Raw genomic sequence first — 17,421 nt, forward strand, 5'->3', positions numbered from 1 at the left:
CCATCGATGGGAGAAAAAAGGGGTTCGAGACCCCCCAAGGGAAGATTGTTTTTTCATTTGCTTTATGCAAAAAGCCTCCAGGATGATGATCTTTTCTCCTCTTTCCTCTTAGGAAGGGCCGGGACTCACCTGAATCCCCTTTGCTCCTCCTTTTGGGACCCAAAACGAAGGACCCAATCCCAGATTCCCTCCCAACGTTTGCAAGGTCAGGGAGATTTCAAGAGAGGAGGCTTCAGTAGCCTTGCCCTCACCCACACACAAACACACAGGATTTGAATCCAGGTCTCCTGGTTTCCAATCTGGTCCTCCATCCACGACACCACAGTTCTTCTCTGAGCATGTGCAAAGTGCTGGTGTTTGGGGGGGTACGGTTTTCTTTGCATCTTATTTAAGTGTATTTTGTAAATAACATCTCAATCCTACTCACCCCGACCCCATGCTCCCCAAGAGCAGGTCCTCTTGATGAGATGCAAACCTTTGGTCATCCTGATTTGGGGTGTGTGTCTGTGGGGGGGGGGGTTCCCCTCCAAGCCTCCCTTCTTCTTTTTGCTTTTCACCCATCCACCTGTGCTTCGGACTCCGATGATATTTGATTAACAGGGAATGTCATTTCTCTTCCCACCTTCTCCTTCAATGGGAGGATAAAAGAGACAATAGACTAAGGCTGAACCCAAAGAAGATGGGGGGGGGGTCCTCCAACTGCCTTCCCTTGATGTCTGTGACTTGGGTGGTTCCCAATACACGCTGGGTGTCCTTCTGGACCCAATCCTGCCAATGGACAACCCAATGGCGTCTGTGATCTGATCTGCCTACATCCCTCTTAGAGCGGTTGCACAGCTGCACCCCAGCCAGGACGCCCTGACACTCGCTGGATTGGTCCACGCACGGATATTCTCAAGATGAGACTACCGTTATCCTCTTTCTGTGGGGCTTCCCTTGAGGCTGACACCGGCCGATGCAAGAGGGTCTCCTCAGGCCACCGCTCTCCCCTTCCGGTCATCTCCTCTGGGAAGGCGATTCCACACCCCCGCGTGGGTGATGGTTCTTCCGTTCTCCATTCTCTCTTTCCTCTGCCGCTATTTGCGCCCACTCTTCCCTTCTCTTTCAGCTCCATCCTCTACTCTCCTGTAGAAAGGTTTCCTGGATGAACGAGGGTTCCTTCCCCTTTCTACCTCTTCTCTCGGCATCCTCATCCCCCCCCCCCAGATAGGAATCCACGGGTTCTCCATCTAGAAACCTTCCCACCCTTCTAGCAATAGTTTACTCTGTTCCCGTCTACCGTTCTGGACCCCACTTAGTCTCTCTGCTTCTCGTCCTTCTGGCTCCTCGTCTCCTTCCATTTCTCTTCCCCTCATGTCCAATGGGGGTGGGTGAGTTTCCCCTTCGTCCCCTTTCCCCTTTTCGCTGGCTTAGGCTCCCTCCACTTTCTTTGGGTGGAGGGTAGGACCGTCTTGCCCCCTTTCTCCTGTGGGGCTCTTGTGAGTCTCTTCGTTCTCCTTTTGGGATCCTGAAGAGTGAACTAAAGAACCACTTCTGCTTTGGGGAACCAAAGTAAGGATTTAAAAATTATACAGTCATGCCTCGCTTTACAATTGCCCCGCATTACAACGAATCTGCTTCATTATGACGTTTTTGTGATCGCAAAACGATGGTCTAAATAGGGTTTTTTGGCTTTGCGATGATCAGTTCCCTGCTTCGGGAGCTGATTCTTCACAAAACGATGATTTTCTAACAGCTGATCAGTAGTTTCAAAATGGCCACCGTGTAATTAAAATGGCTCCCTGCTGTGTTTAGGGACGGATTCCTCTCTATACAGGCACTGAAAATGGCCGCCGTATGGAGGATCTTTGCTGAACGGTGAGTTTTAAGAAAAGGGGTGGAAGCCCCACTGATGGTGGGGTGCGGGTGGGTGGGGGTTTGAGTTCCCTCTTTTGGCTCTGCTTCCCAGCGGGCCGAACCCGAACCCGAACCCTAACCCCACCCCATGGTAGGGAGCAGGTTCGAATCCCTACTCCCTGTTCCTGCCCCTGCCCTCCCTGCCCCATATAGCTCTGGTCAGGACTTTGCACTGGCCAGGGGTCTTGCGGGGGATGTGGGGTGACTTTTTGCCCTTCCCTCCATGCCCTGCTTCTCCCATGGAAGAGGGTGTTGGTTTGGTGTGGGAGGGGGGCTGACGCACTGCTGTGGGATGGGGTACCACTGACCTTGGCAAGGCCACGGCCCACATCTCTGTTTGCTTTCCTTGTTCCACAGATCCCGTGGCGTCTGTCAGAGACGGGGTGTGTGTGTCTCGTTGCATGTGCAGAGACCTTTTCTTTCTCTGAGGCACAATCGCATTCCTCAGCGGCGCCTCTCCCGGGACGGTCCTTCCGAGCGGTTTCGGAGCTGCCGGGCGGGCAAAGTCCTCCCCAGACCGTGCCTGCTTTGAGTGCCTGCGGCCGAGGGAGGCCAGCCTCGCCAGGTCCAGGCGAGGGACGCGGCTCCTCCGTCCTCCAGCCGGCCGCAGCCATCTCCCTCCCTGGGAATCTTCCTGGAAGGAGGGGGGTCCGGAGGGAGCCAAGGGGCGGCTGGGGGGGTGCCTTGCTTTTTGCGTCTCTGCAGAGACGGTGGCCTGGAAAAGGGAGGGAGGGAGGGAGGGGGGCCCCTTGATGACCATCCACCCACCCCGCGCGGCCCTTTAAGCCTAGCCTGCGATGATGTGATGATGCTTGTATTCCCGGGTTGCCTGACCACTGAGAGAGCCGGACTGGCAAGCAGTTGGTGGGGGAAGCAGCCGGGGCACCTGTGAGGTCAGGATGGTGCCTCAGGGCCAGGGGAGGGGGCTGCCTGGCGTGGCCGGGCTCCTGGTCCTGTTCCTGGTGGGGGTGAGCCGCCTGCCCGCCCCTGAACGCCGCCTCCCCTTGCCTGGAACAGGGCCGCTGGGACCTGAACATCTGGCTTTGCCAGGAGCCGGACACCCTCCAGAGCCGGGCTCAGCTGTGCAGCCTGGAGAACTTCAGCGAAATGGGAGTGTTGTCTGCCCTGCTTGGCACCGGGTGGGGGGCGGGCGGGCGGTGGGATCAAGTTTTGGGGGGAGAAGGTGAAGGACACAGGCAGCTTTGAGGGGTTCCCCCCCCACGAGCAGCTCCAGCCTCCCAGGGGTTTCTCGTAAGAAGGGGAGAGGGCGGCAAGGGGAAGCTGCCGTGCCAGGCGGGGGCCCATTGGGGTTTGGGAGAAGGAGGCTACGCTGGCCACCGAGGCATTCTGGGGCCAGAAAGCTGGTGGACAGCGGCTCGGTTGGGGAGCCTGCTTTTTGGGGGGTGACACGGGGGGGCGGCTTTCTGCCCCTTGGCCTAACGCCGAGGGAGGCCCAGAAGGAAAGGACACATAATCGGGCCTTCTCAGCGGTGGCTCCTCGCCTCTGGAATAACCTTCCTCCGGCGATCCGTACGGCCCCCACGCTGGGCACTTTCAAGAGTCAATTAAAAACAGGGTTGTATGTTCAGGCCTTCCCTTCTGTCAATATTGAATTCTTTTTTCTTCCTTATGTGTTCTATTATTGTATGTGCTTCGATTGATTGTAATATTATTATGTTTTATTACAAATACACTTTTATTGAAAGCCGCCCAGAGTGGTCGACCAGACCAGATGGGCGGGACATAAATCAAATAAATCAAATAAATAAATAAATAAAATAAAATAAAATAAATAAATAAATAAATAGTAGGCATCCTTCATTCTCGAAAGACTATGGTAGCGTGCTCTGTATGGAGGACTTGGAACAGCGTCTAGTGTGGCTGAGGAGGCCAATTCAAGAGTTACAATCTCTTCCACACTGAAGACAAATCCAATCTGTCCCCTGTCCAGCTCCCTGGTTTTGCTTCCTTTGTGACTTCCTCTTTGCCTCAGCCTGCTGGACAAGGGTCTCTTCAAATTGGGAGAGGCCGTGATGTACTGCCTGCCTCCAGGCTGAACGGTCAGATGTCAGAGTTTCCCATCTGTTGAGGTCTATTCCTAAGGCCTTCAGATCCCGCTTGCAGATATCCTTGTATCGCAGCTGTGGTCTCCCTCTGGGGCGATTTCCCTGCACTAATTCTCCATATAGGAGATCCTTTGGAATCCGACCATCAGCCATTCTCACAACGTGCCCAAGCCAGCGTAGACGTCGCTGTTTCAGTAATGTATGCATGCTGAAAATTCCAGCTCGTTCTAGGACTACTCTATTTGGAACTCTGTCCTGCCAGGTGATACCAAAAATCCGTCGTAGGCAACGCATATGGAAGGTGTTCAGCTTCCTCTCCTGCCGTGCACAAAGGGTCCAGGACTCGCTGCAGTACAGGAGTGTACTCAGGACAGAGGCTCTATAGACCTGGATCTTGGTATGTGTTGTCAGTTTCTTATTGAGCCATACTCTCTTTGTGAGTCTAGAGAACATGGTGGCTGCTTTCCCAATGCGTTTATCCAGCTCGACATCTAGAGAGAGGGTGTCAGAGATGGTTGAGCCAAGGTATACAAAGTCATGAACAACCTCCAATTCTTGTGTGGAGATGGTAATAGAGGGAAGTGAGTCCACACCCTGGCCCATGACTTGTGTTTTCTTCAGGCTGATTGTTAGTCCAAAGTCTTGGCAGGCCTTGCTGAAACTATTCATGAGTTGTTGGAGGTCTTCAGCAGAGTGGGCAACAATGGCTGCATCGTCTGCAAAGAGGAAGTCCCGCATGCATTTCAGTTGGACTTTGGTCTTCGCTCTTAATCTAGAGAGATTAAAGAGCTTTCCATCTGATCTAGTCCGGAGATAGACACCTTCTGTTGCAGTTCCAAAGGCATGCTTCAGCATGACAGCAAAAAAGATCCCAAAAAGTGTTGGTGCGAGGACACAGCCCTGTTTCACTCCGCTTCAGATGTCAAAGGGATCTGATGTTGAGCCGTCAAAAACTACAGTGCCTTTCATTCCATCGTGGAAGGACCTGATGATGTTAAGGAGACGAGGTGGACATCCAATCTTGAGAAGTATTTTGAAAAGGCCATCCCTGCTAACCAAGTCAAATGCTTTTGTAAGGTCTATGAAGGCCACTAAGAGTGGCTGTTGTTGTTCCCTGCATTTCTCCTGCAACTGTCGGAGGGAGAATACCATGTCAGTGGTGGATCTATTTGCTCGAAATCCACACTGTGATTCCGGATAGACTCTGTCTGCAAGCACCTGGAGCCTCTTCAGCACAACACGGGCAAGCAGCTTCCCTACAATGCTAAGAAGAGAGATACCACGGTAGTCACCCCTGTCACCTTTGTTCTTGTACAATGTGACAATGTTTGCATCCTTCATGTCCTGTGGTACTCCACCTTCCCTCCAGCAGAGACAAAAGATTTCATACAGTTCGGTGATGATGATCTCCTTATCGCATTTCAGCACTTCAACAGGGATGTTGTCCCTTCCAGGTGCCTTGCCAGAGGTGAGGGAATCCAAGGCCGCATTTATTTCTGCTAGGGTTGGTTCGCTGTCCAGCTCTTCCAAGACAGGCAGGCGCTCAATGTTATTTAATGCTTCTTCGGTTACTACATTCTTTCTGGAATATAGCTCGGAGTAGTGCTGCACCCAGCGTTCCATCTGCTGTGCTCCGTCCTGGATGATCACACCTGTAGTAGACTTCAAGGGAGCAGATTTCTTCTGTAATGGACCTAAGGCCTGCTTGATACCATCATACATTCCTTTGATGTTACCTGTGTCCGCTGCTATCTGTATCTGAGAGCAAAGCTGAAGCCAATAGTCATTGGAGCATCTCCTGGCAGCCTGTTGGACTTGGCTACGAGCGGCTCGAAGAGCTTGCAGGTTGTACTCGCTAGGACAGGCTTTGTATGCTGCTAGAGCTCTTCTCTTATCCTCAATGGCTGGCATTAACTCCTCCGAATGGGCTTCGAACCAGTCAGCCATCTTTCTGGTCTTCTTGCCGAAGGTGGACAAGGCGGTGTTGTAGACAGTGTTCTTGAAGTGTTCCCATCGTTCAGGTGCATTTACATTAGCTGGACCTGGAAGGGTTTCCTCGAGTGCTTGGGCAAATTCCTTCACTTTTCTTTGATCGCGAGTCTTGTTGATGTCAATACGTGGTCTTCCTTCCTTTTTCATGTGATACAATTTCTTTGTTCGCAGTTTTACTCTACTACACACCAGGGAGTGATCAGTATCGCAATCAGCACTCTGGTAGCTGTGTGTGATCGTAACACTAGGAAGGCTAGAACGTCTAGTGAGGATCAATTCGAGCTGATGCCAATGCTTGGATCTTGGATGTCTCCAGGAAACTCTGTGTTGCAGCTTCGTATTAAAGAATGTGTTGCTGACACAGAGACCATAGTAACAGCAAAACTCCAGTAAGCGTTGGCCATTTTCGTTCATCTTTCCAATGCCAAAACGGCCTAGACAAGTGGGCCAAGAATTGTGATCAGCACCAACTCTAGCATTAAAGTCTCCAAGAATGAACAGTGACTCTCTTTCAGGGACTTTTTTGATAGTAGCTGCCAGATCGTCGTAGAATTTGTCTTTCACTTCTGTAGTGGATGACAGTGTTGGTGCATATGCACTAATGAGGGTTACTGGTCCTGCTGATGAGTGGAGCTGCAGAGACAGGATTCTTTCACTCCCCACAGTGGGTGGAACAATGCATCTCAGGAGAGTGTTTCTGATTGCAAAGCCAACACCATATTCCCTGGTCTCATTCGATGGTTTTCCCTGCCAGAAGAATGAGAAGTTTTTTTCTTTGACAGTTCCCGAGTCTGGCAGTCTTGTCTCTTGCAGGGCAACAATGTCCATCTGCAGTCTACTCAGTTCCATGTCAATGACAGCTGTCTTGCGCACATCGTCTATTTCTTGCAGGTCGTTAGGAAAGCCGTAGTCAGGAAAGCCAGGGGTCATTGTCCGTACATTCCAGGTGCCCAGCTTTAGGGCAGAAGTTTTCTTATGATTGTGCATGGTGCACGGTTGTCGATCTGCTTCTCGGGTTTCACCCTAAACCCCATGCACCCCGTGAGGTTAACAGACCGTGGCGAGGTAGCACCTTACTGGCTGGGGGCTGCCCAGCTTAAGGCGGGCGGTATCTACCTAGTGAGGTACAATGACCTCTCCCACCGTCAGAAGTAGCCCCTGGCGTCCTGCTCTACGCCAATTGAGCAGAGACTTATAACCGGTAACTGCTACTTCCCGTGTTGTTTCGACGCTGTATGCGAAGCTGGAGTGTCCTCTCCAGAGCACGAAGCCTGGGTAAAATAGTATGGAGGATAGGCTGTTACCCAAGCAGCAAATCCCCCCTCTCCACATCGCTGAAATGGTCCAGTGGAAAGGCAAGAGCCAATACAACTGGTTCCAGCAACGTCGCAGGAGTCGGCAGAATTAAAGAAAATGCCTCCGGGACTCCGGCTCCGGATTTTGCCTCGAGGTTATCTCCTGAAGCCCTTTCCGTAAGTGGATATACCCACAAGGCAGTGGAGGTTTAAATTTGGAGTTTTCCTTCTCCTAGATGGGCTGCCTTCCAGGGCTGACGAGTCCCACCTACCCGGCCTGCTCTCTTTTACCAAATTAAGTAAGAGATAGGATTAGGGAATTTCATGTGACACACTCTCCTCCTCATTCTCTTTTTAAAGGTGAAATTCTGCCCTCCTTCAGGACATCCATATTCAGCATATTGGGGTTGGAGATAGAGTTAGAGTATTTCGCGTGCCGTTAGGCGCGTGGTCCAGTAAAATCAGGATTCAAACTACTAGGCCCTCCCACTAGGCCATGTGATGAGCCAGAACAAAGAGACAGGAAATAACAGACTTCTCCACAAAATGCCTACCTTTCTCTTCCTTCCCAGCCAAAACCCTTAAGGAAAATGAACACAGGCGCCAGTAAAATCAGGATTCAAACTACTAGGTGTTACATACAGCACTGATGTTACCTGTCTGTCATGGGTTGGAGGGAAAGTTCCATCCTATGGGGGTGGAAGGCGGGACATCAGGAGGAGGGGCTGTGCTGTATATATATGTGGAGTTTGTGTGGAGAAGTTAGAAGAAGCTGGAGGAGAGCTGAGAGAAGAAGCTGGAGTGGGAGTCTGTGTGTCAGACAGGGTACTACTGTGTGTCAGTCAGTACCTACCTGATAGGTTCAGGTGTCTGTATGGGTAGCCAGAACTGATAGGTTCAGGGTCTGTGCTTTATTTAAAGGTGTTCTGTGTGAACCAAACTGGTGTATGTATGATTGAGACTAAGCCACGTTACTGTATCTTATTCACTTGATCATTTTATTTTCCCTGTGTGTTATTTAAATAAACCTTATTCCTTTATTTGTTAAAAATCCATCCCTGGTCTGTGTGACTTCTTATAGGGAATGGTTGGTGGCAGCTTAGTGAAACTGAGGCATCTCCCAGTAGGTCTGGGGTTGTCACATTGATTGGTGTCCAGCGTGTGGGATACGACTGGTCCAGTTGTCCAGTGGTCCAGCAAAGCCTTGGCAAGTGTGCCCAGAGCAAGGGGGGTCTAGTCAGGGACAATCTGAGAGCGCGTAGGTAATCTTCTAGGCTTACCTCACGGGGAGGTACGCTAGTGGAAGAACGTGTAACCTCAGATTGGGGACTAGATTAGGGAGCTCTGAGGCAACCTGTTTTGGCGGGAAAAAAGCTGAGGCAAAGCTGAGTGAAGTAGCAGTGATCTAGCCTGTCTGCTGAGAGGCCTAGCAGAGGGGGGTGGACTCTGGCTGGCAACAGTTGCAAGTTAGTGCTGAAAGAACAGCAGCAATCTATAGAAGGCTGGTTTTGAGGCAAAAGAGAGAGAAAAAAGTGGTCGCTTTATTTTGAGGCTTGACTTTTGAAAGCAGCCTGTTCTGGGGGGGAATTATGCCCTTGACTCGAAGCCAAATGGCAGAAATGGGTGAAGTGAGGGAACCCCAGGTGGACCAAGGTTCTGAGGATGAACTTGGCTCAGTGCAGGATGAGAGCACGGGAGAACAGAACCCAGAACTCAGAAAAATGCTCATAGCCCAGCAGCATGAACTGAGGATGAGACAATTTGAAATGGAATGGGAGAGAGAGAAAATTGCTCTGGAAAAAGAAAGGATGGCGTTTGAGTTAAGAAGATTGGAACTGATGAATCAGAACAATAATAACAATAGGGATTCTGAGGGGGGCCAATTGTCTAAAACTGACCTGAAGAAATTCCCTGTATACCACAAGGGAGATTGCCCTGAGGTGTTCTTTTCCCTAGTGGAAAGAGCGTTTGTGGACTTCTCAGTAAGGGAAACTGAGAAGATGACCATCATGCGATCTTTAATCAGTGGCAGCCTGGCAGAAGTCTATGCAGAGATGCCAGAGGAGTTGTTAAAAGATTTCGCTGAGTTTAAAAAACTGGTGTTTGCCAGACATCGGATAAATGCGGAACAGCTGAGGCAGAGATTCAGGTCACTCACAAAGAAACCAGAGCAGACTTTTACCCAAGTGGGGGCCCAACTGGTGAGGCTGCTAGAGAAATGGCTATCTCAGGAGGGGACAGAGACCTTCCAGCAGCTCAAAGACCTGATAGCGCTGGAACAGTTTTATTCAGTCCTGCATGGGGAACTGAAGTTCCAGGTGAGGGAAAGGAAACCGAAATCTGTGGCAGAGGCGGCCGAGATCGCAGATTTTATTTCCCAAATAAGAAAGCCCTTAGGTGAGGGGAAATCTATAGGTAAACCTAAAGAAACCTACAGCAAGTACTCTCAGGGACCAGGGAGAAGCCAGCAAGGGGGAGGGGCCCATGGTGAAGGGAAGCCCTCAGACATGAAACCAAGACCTCAGATTTTGGAGGGAAAACCAAAACAAGATGAGAAAGACTCAAAATACAGCAGAAAATGTTATTTCTGTCAAGGAAAGGGCCATCTAATCTCAGAGTGTGAGAAATTAAAGCAGCTAAAAGGAAATGTGCCTCATGATTTGAGTGGAACCAAGCCAAAAGCTGTGTTCTGTGTCCAGAAAGAGCAAAGCTCCTTGCCACTGAGGGAGCCTGTTGCCATGGCTACTCAATCTGGAACAGTTACATCTGCAGATCAGGCTGAGGAAAATGGTCCTCTTGTGGAGGTCAAGCACTGCTTGCTAGTGAGAACAGATTCGCAGTTCTTTGAAACCGCAGGGATGGACGTAGGAATACTTGACCATCAGTATAGGGGGCTGAGGGATACTTGTTCCCAGGTGACCCTGTGCCATCCAGATATTATTCCTAGGGAGTATATAATCCCAAATGAGAGCATAAAGGTGGCAGGGATTGAGGGACAGGTGATCTCACTGCCAGTAGCTGAGGTACCTGTGAACTTTCAAGGCTGGAGGGGAGTTTGGCGGCTAGCGATTTCATCGACTCTGCCAGCAGCCGTGCTCGTGGGAAATGACCTGGCTGAACATGTGAAACGGGTGCTAGTGATTACACGCTCACAAGCCACCACGGGGACAGTTCAGGGGGGTACTGATGAGCCCGAGACGGAAGCAGAGGGGAGTTCCGAAGCTGTGGTGGAAACCTTGACCACGGACAGCAAATTTGGCCAAGAGCAAAAGGCAGACGCCACTCTCCAAAAGTGTTTTGAACAGGTGACAGACGCCCAGCTAACACCTGAAACCCCAGTGAGATTTTGTGAGGAAAAGGGGATTTTATATAGAGAGACCCTGAGGAATATCTCAAAAGGGGGAGACGGGATCAGAAGTCAGCTGGTGGTACCTGAAAAATATCGCCCCATGATCTTAAAAAGGGGGCACTCTGACATGTTTGCTGCGCACTTAGGGGTGAACAAAACACAGCAGAGAATTACACAGAATTTTTACTGGCCTGAAATAGGGAAGCAGATCAAGGAATTCTGTAAACAATGTGATGTGTGTCAGAGGCAGGGGAATAACCGGGACAGGACCAAAGCAAAGTTGTGCCCTTTGCCTGTGATTGACACTCCGTTCAAATGTATAGGGGTGGATATTGTGGGACCTTTGCCCAAGGCCACAAAGAGGGGGAACAGGTTCATTCTCACCATTGTGGACCATGCCACGAGGTACCCTGAAGCCATACCCTTGACTAACATTGAAACTAACACAGTGGCAGATGCCTTGGTGGGGTATATGTCCAGGATGGGATTTGCCTCAGAAATAATCACAGATTTGGGCGCATCGTTTACATCGAAGCTCATGAAACGGTTATGGCAAATCTGTGGAATTAAACACAAGGAAACCACTGCCTATCACCCTGAAAGTAATGGGTTAACGGAAAAGTTCAATGGGACTCTGATGCGCATGATTAGGGCTTACTTGGCGGAGAATCCAAACAATTGGGACCAGAAGCTGCAATCCCTTTTGTTTGCTTATCGATCAGTGCCACAAGCCAGTACCGGGTTCAGTCCGTTTGAACTTTTGTTTGGGAGAAGGGTGAAAGGGCCCCTTGATTTAATCAAACAAAATTGGGAGCAGATCACCCAGGATGACCCACAAGACGTTGTGTCATATATAGACACCTTGATGAATGACCTAAAGAGAAACCTAGAGCTAGCAGCAGAAAACCTGCAAGCTCAGAAGGTCAGACAGAAAACATGGTATGACCACAAAGCCAGGGAGAGGCACTTTGACCCAGGGGAGGAAGTGCTGTGGCCTAGGCTCTGCAAAGAGAACAAACTGCAGCTGGGTAGCCCAGAAATAAAATACTTGGGTCACATAGTAGGGGGAGGAGTGATCAAACCCCTAGAGGCCAAGATAGAAGCCGTTCGTGATTGGCCTAGACCCAACACCAAGAAAAAAGTCAAATCATTTCTTGGGTTGGTGGGCTACTACAGAGGGTTCATCCCGAGGTTTAGCGAGATAGCGACTCCGCTGACCGATCTGACGCGGAAGAAGACTGATGACCGCATCCCGTGGACCAGCGACTGTGAGGAGGCGTTCCAGAGGTTGAAGGAGGCCCTCATCAACTATCCAGTGCTGCGTGCTCCAGACTTCGACCGGGAGTTCATCATCTACACCGATGCGTCTAACAGCGGGGTAGGAGCAGTTCTTTGCCAGGAGGATGAAAATGGTGACCAGCATCCAGTGTCCTACCTGAGTAGGAAACTCCAGAAAGGTGAGAGACATTTGGCAACCGTGGAAAAGGAGTGCCTGGCCATAGTCTACGCGATCCAGAAGGCCAAGCCTTACATCTGGGGAAGACATTTTGTTCTGTGCACTGACCATTCACCACTGCAATGGTTAAAGACAATGAAAACCCACAATAGTAAACTTATGAGGTGGGCTTTAAACCTGCAAGACTATGACTTTGAAGTGAAGGTGGCCAGAGGGTCAGTGAACTGTGTTGCTGACGCCTTGTCAAGAAGACCCAAAGAATGAAGACGGCGAAAGAAACATGGACTATGTATATATTTTGGTGACAAAAGGTTAAATGTACCTGTTTATTAAACATGTTGGTTTGTATGAATAAAGGTAACTTGATGTATTGTAAATGGTAAATGTTTAAATGCCTAATTGATATGTTTATCCTAGAGTAAGTATGGTATTGTATGTTAATGTATAACTGTTTTTGTATGTTTTGGATCCAGGTTGTTTTTTGGAGAAAAGCACTTTAGCTTTCCCCCTACAAAACAACTTATAAAGAGGGGAGGTGTTACATACAGCACTGATGTTACCTGTCTGTCATGGGTTGGAGGGAAAGTTCCATCCTGTGGGGGTGGAAGGCGGGACATCAGGAGGAGGGGCTGTGCTGTATATATATGTGGAGTTTGTGTGGAGAAGTTAGAAGAAGCTGGAGGAGAGCTGAGAGAAGAAGCTGGAGTGGGAGTCTGTGTGTCAGACAGGGTACTACTGTGTGTCAGTCAGTACCTACCTGATAGGTTCAGGTGTCTGTATGGGTAGCCAGAACTGATAGGTTCAGGGTCTGTGCTTTATTTAAAGGTGTTCTGTGTGAACCAAACTGGTGTATGTATGATTGAGACTAAGCCACGTTACTGTATCTTATTCACTTGATCATTTTATTTTCCCTGTGTGTTATTTAAATAAACCTTATTCCTTTATTTGTTAAAAATCCATCCCTGGTCTGTGTGACTTCTTATAGGGAATGGTTGGTGGCAGCTTAGTGAAACTGTGGCATATCCCAGTAGGTCTGGGGTTGTCACACTAGGCCCTCCCACTAGGCCATGTGATGAGCCAGAACAAAGAGACAGGAAAAAACAGACTTCTTCACAAAATGCCTACCTTTCTCTTCCTTCCCAGCCAAAACCCTTAAGGAAAATGAACACAGGCGCCAGTAAAATCAGGATTCAAACTACCAGGCCCTCCCACTAGGCCATGTGATGAGCCAGAACAAAGAGACAGGAAAAAACAGACTTCTCCACAAAATGCCTACCTTTCTCTTCCTTCCTAGCCAAAACCCTTAAGGAAAATGAACACAGGCGCCAGTAAAATCAGGATTCAAACTACTAGGCCCTCCCACTAGGCCATGTGATGAGCCAGAACAAAGATAAATAAATAAATAAATAGATAGATAGATAAATAGATAAATAAATAAATAAATAAATAAATAAATAAATAAATAAATAAATAAATAAATAAATAAATAAATAAATAAATAAATAGGCCGCTGGCTGCACCCTGGGCATGTCAGAAAGACCGGCCTCAAGAGTAGCCTGACAGGGCACCATGATGGGGGGGTCTGTCCAGGTGGGGTGAGCCACGGTGGCTGCAGCCCTCCCCTCTCGGTGGTCCCCCCACGGGAGCCGGCAGGGCCCCTGCGGTCTTTCAATTTCTACTGGGATCCTTATTCCCCTCCCCCCCTGTCTGGTTCCAGGGGCAAAGAAGGGAAGGGAAGGTACCGGGGGAGGGCATGGCCATGGGTCACCCCCTCCCCTTAGGAAGCGGATGAGGAAGGGCCCCCCCGGGTCTTCCCCCCCATCGGCCAGGGATGGCCAAGCAGGAGAGCCTCCTGTGCTCGGCCTTTGTCTCACACACAGGTTGTGTTCAGAACACCGCAAAACGCACGCCCTGAAAGGCGGTGGGCTGGTGGGGACGGACAACCCCCCCCCCGAATATCAAGGAAGATTGGTGGAGGAAGAAGACTAAAGCCAAACTGCTCCTGTACCGACCTTTGGGAGGGATCTCTTGGGCGGGCTGCCTTCCAAATTCACTGCCCTGGGGTAGGGTGGGATGGGGGGGCCTGCATTTAACGCAGAGGGCCCACACCGTCCCACACCCTCCGCCTCCCCCCCCATGGCCAAGACCAGGTCTGTGCCGTGCAGCCTTTCAGGGGGGAAGAAAACCCCCATGGGAGGGCACGGGCCACATCCCCCGTTGAGGGAAGGGCTGGGATTGCTCCTGCCTTGGGGAGGGAGCGGCTCCCCCTCCCCGCGTTCCTTTCTCCGTAGGGAGCTGTGCCCCCCGCAAGCGTGGACTGGAGGTTCTCGGCTGTCTTGCTTCTGCGAGACACCCCTGCCCCCCCGAGCCTCTGGTCCCGGGAGGAAAGCAGCCTCTCCGGGCAAGGGGGTGACTCTGAATCCTGTGGGAATGGCCGCCTCTGCCTCCTTTCCAGCGTCATTGAGAATCAGACGTCGTTGACCAACCTGACGCTGGACGACATGAATCAGATGTCGTTGACCAACCTGATGCTGGATGACATGAAGGCTCCTTGGGAGCTGAAGAACCTGTGAGTCTCTGGGCTTCCCGGGGGTGGGGGATGTTAGGGTTTTTTGGGGGGATTTGGGGGGGCTTGGTCCCTTTGTAGGGGACAGGAGGGCCCTTGAAGCTCTTCCCACCCAGCAACTTTTCCCTCCCTCCCCTCTTTGTGTCAGGCAGGCTGGGGAGGCTGCCCCACGGCTGGGCTGGCTACAGTAGGCCCCGGTCAGGTGGCCTGGGTTCAACAGACGTGCCAGGGCCAGGGGGTCCCGGGGCCCCCTCTCAGCCCCACACAACCGCTGATGGGAAGCAGTAGAAGGGGGCAGCCACCCAGGCGAGGCAGCTGGATTTGAGTTCGGGTCCTACAGCCTGCCATCTCTTGGGCTGGGCGGGGATGGCGCCCCCCTCCCGGCCGTTGGGCCTGGACCCTGACGCCTGGCAAGTGGTCCATGGGGCCTCCCCCTCGCTTCAGCAGGGGAAGGGGGGCAAGGAGGGTGCCCTCGCGAATAGCTGTGGGAGAGAAAGGGGTCGGCGCGCGGGTGGGGAGGAATCTCAGCCTCCCGTGGCCTTCCTTGCAGGACCATCTCCAAGACCCGCCTGCCGTTCATCTCCCCCAACGCCTTCCAGTAGCCATCGCTCTCTCTCCGGGGGGGGGGTCTCTCTCAGGGGGAGCCGAGCCTTTTGAGCCCTCCTGCGCCTTTGGGGGGCCTGCTGCTCCGACATGCCCCCTCCCTTGCTGGCTTTGCCCCCCCTGCTCCACAGCCCCCGTCCTGCCCCCCTCCCCTGCCATAGCCATCGCCCCCGCCTGCCTGCCCTGAACTGGGAAGTTGTCAATCACCGTGAGCAGCGTTCATTTCCCATCGACAGAGTGTTATCGATGGGCGGCGGGGGGGGTTTCTGGTGGAAGCCAAAGATCTCACCTTTCCAGCTCCTCTCGGCAGCTGTGGGGGGGGGGGAAGAGTGGTGGGGGAGATGGACAGGTTGGCAGAGACTGAGTGAGACCCTCCGCCCCCCCCACTGCAGGAACCTGGCCTACAATCAGCTGCGGTTCCTTTCCTGGCGGCTTTTCCAGCACCTCCGTCTCCAGGAGCTGTACGTGGGGCTCTGCAGGGGGGCAGCTCTTGGCCCTGGGGGGGCATTTGGGGGCCAATCCTAGACTCACGTGAGGACCCAGACCCCCCAGTCCAACACCTCGGCTTCTTTTGGGAAGAGAAAAAAGGGCCTTAGCTCCAGTTGGACCTAAGAGGGCCCTGTGCGCCAGAGGGCTGGTGTGTGTGTGTGTGTGGGGGGTCTCTCTCTCTCTCTCTCTCTGCTGTGCCCTGCTCATCCCTTTTCTGGGGCGGGGGGGCCACATCTCACCCACCCCCTGCAGGGTCCTGGTGGGCAACCACTGCAGGTCTGGGAGGAGAGCCGGCAGGCCGAGCTGCCCGCCGACCAGTCCTTGCAGTGCTTGGAGCCAAACGGGAAGGAGATCTCCCCCCCCCCCGTGAGCAAGATGCGCCTCCAGGGCTGTGGTGAGGAAGAGCTCTGGGCTGGTGGGGCAGGGTGGGGTGGGGGGAAAAAGGGGGGGAATAACTCTGCGCCTGCTCTCCCTTCCCCCTGCAGAGGCTCCCCCCCAGGGTCTTTCCCAGATGCCCAAGGTTCCCGGGTGGTGCGGGGAGCCTCGGGGGTCCGTGTCTGAATCCGACACCTGCCCCGTCTCTCTTTGGTAGAGTTCCCGAAGGTCTGGATCGACAACGACCCCACCCCGATGGGGGAAAATGGGAACGCCACCCTGACGTGCCACGCCGTCGGGCAGCCGACCCCGGCCATGAAGCGGCGCGTGCCAGACATCGGCCCTGTGGCTCCCCTCCGTCACCCGCGTGAGAGCCCTGTGGGCAGGCAGACCGGGCCCCTGGCCTTTTGGAGGGTGAGGGTGGGGGCAAACGGCCTGGAGGGGGAGGGGGCCCTCTTCAGCCCACCCTGATCCTTCAAAGCGGAGCGAAATCAGGATCCTTGGGGGGGCAGGAAAGGGGGGAGGGAGAGAAAGGATCTCAGGCTCTCCTCTGTGGCAGCTCCGTGGTTGTTGCGGCCAGGGGAGGGAGGGAGGGAACGGATGGAGGGAGGGGAGCCCAGCCGACAGGCCGCGGCCGTTCTGTCCCCCTGCAGGTCTCCGACTCCCAGCTCGTGGTCCAGATGGTCAGGGTCCCCTCGCAGTTCAACCTCCAGAACATCACCTCTCTGGCCTATGGGGCTCCTCCTCTCCTGGGAGGTCTCCGAGATGCCCTGCGGTGTCCCCACAGTTCCGGCCACGATCCTCGACCTCGGGCCAGCTGTCCACTACTACAAGTGATGCGTGCCCTTCTCGGTGGACAGCAACCCCACCCCCAGCATCTGGTGGTGCTTTGAGGGCCGCGACCTGAACGAGACAGAGTACGTCCGCACCCGCTTCTACGATCCGGCCCCGAACTCCACGGTGGTTCACGGCTACCTTGAACTGGACAAGCCCACGCACGTCTCCAACGGCAAATACACGCTGCTGGTGCACAACCCCCTGGGGGCTGACGCCCGGAGGGCCTACCAGCACTTCATGGACGTCCCCGACAGAGGAGCCCATCCCTGGTAGGAAACGGCCGGCCGGCAGGGTGGGGCCCTCCAGGGGCCCTCCCATCTCGCAGGATCCCCACCTTGTCCTCGGAAGGCAGCCTCGCTTCAGAAACGGGCCAGGCGGCGGGCTCTGCTGGAGGAGAAGCACCCCCTGCACTTCCCCCCCCTCTGTCCTAGGAGAGCATCCCTCCCCAGCTTCTCCTCCAGAAGAAGGGGGAGGCCCAAGGTGGGCACTTGGAGGCG

The sequence above is a fragment of the Pogona vitticeps genome, chromosome 2 (assembly GCF_051106095.1).
Source record: "Pogona vitticeps strain Pit_001003342236 chromosome 2, PviZW2.1, whole genome shotgun sequence".
Classification (NCBI taxonomy): domain Eukaryota; kingdom Metazoa; phylum Chordata; class Lepidosauria; order Squamata; family Agamidae; genus Pogona; species Pogona vitticeps.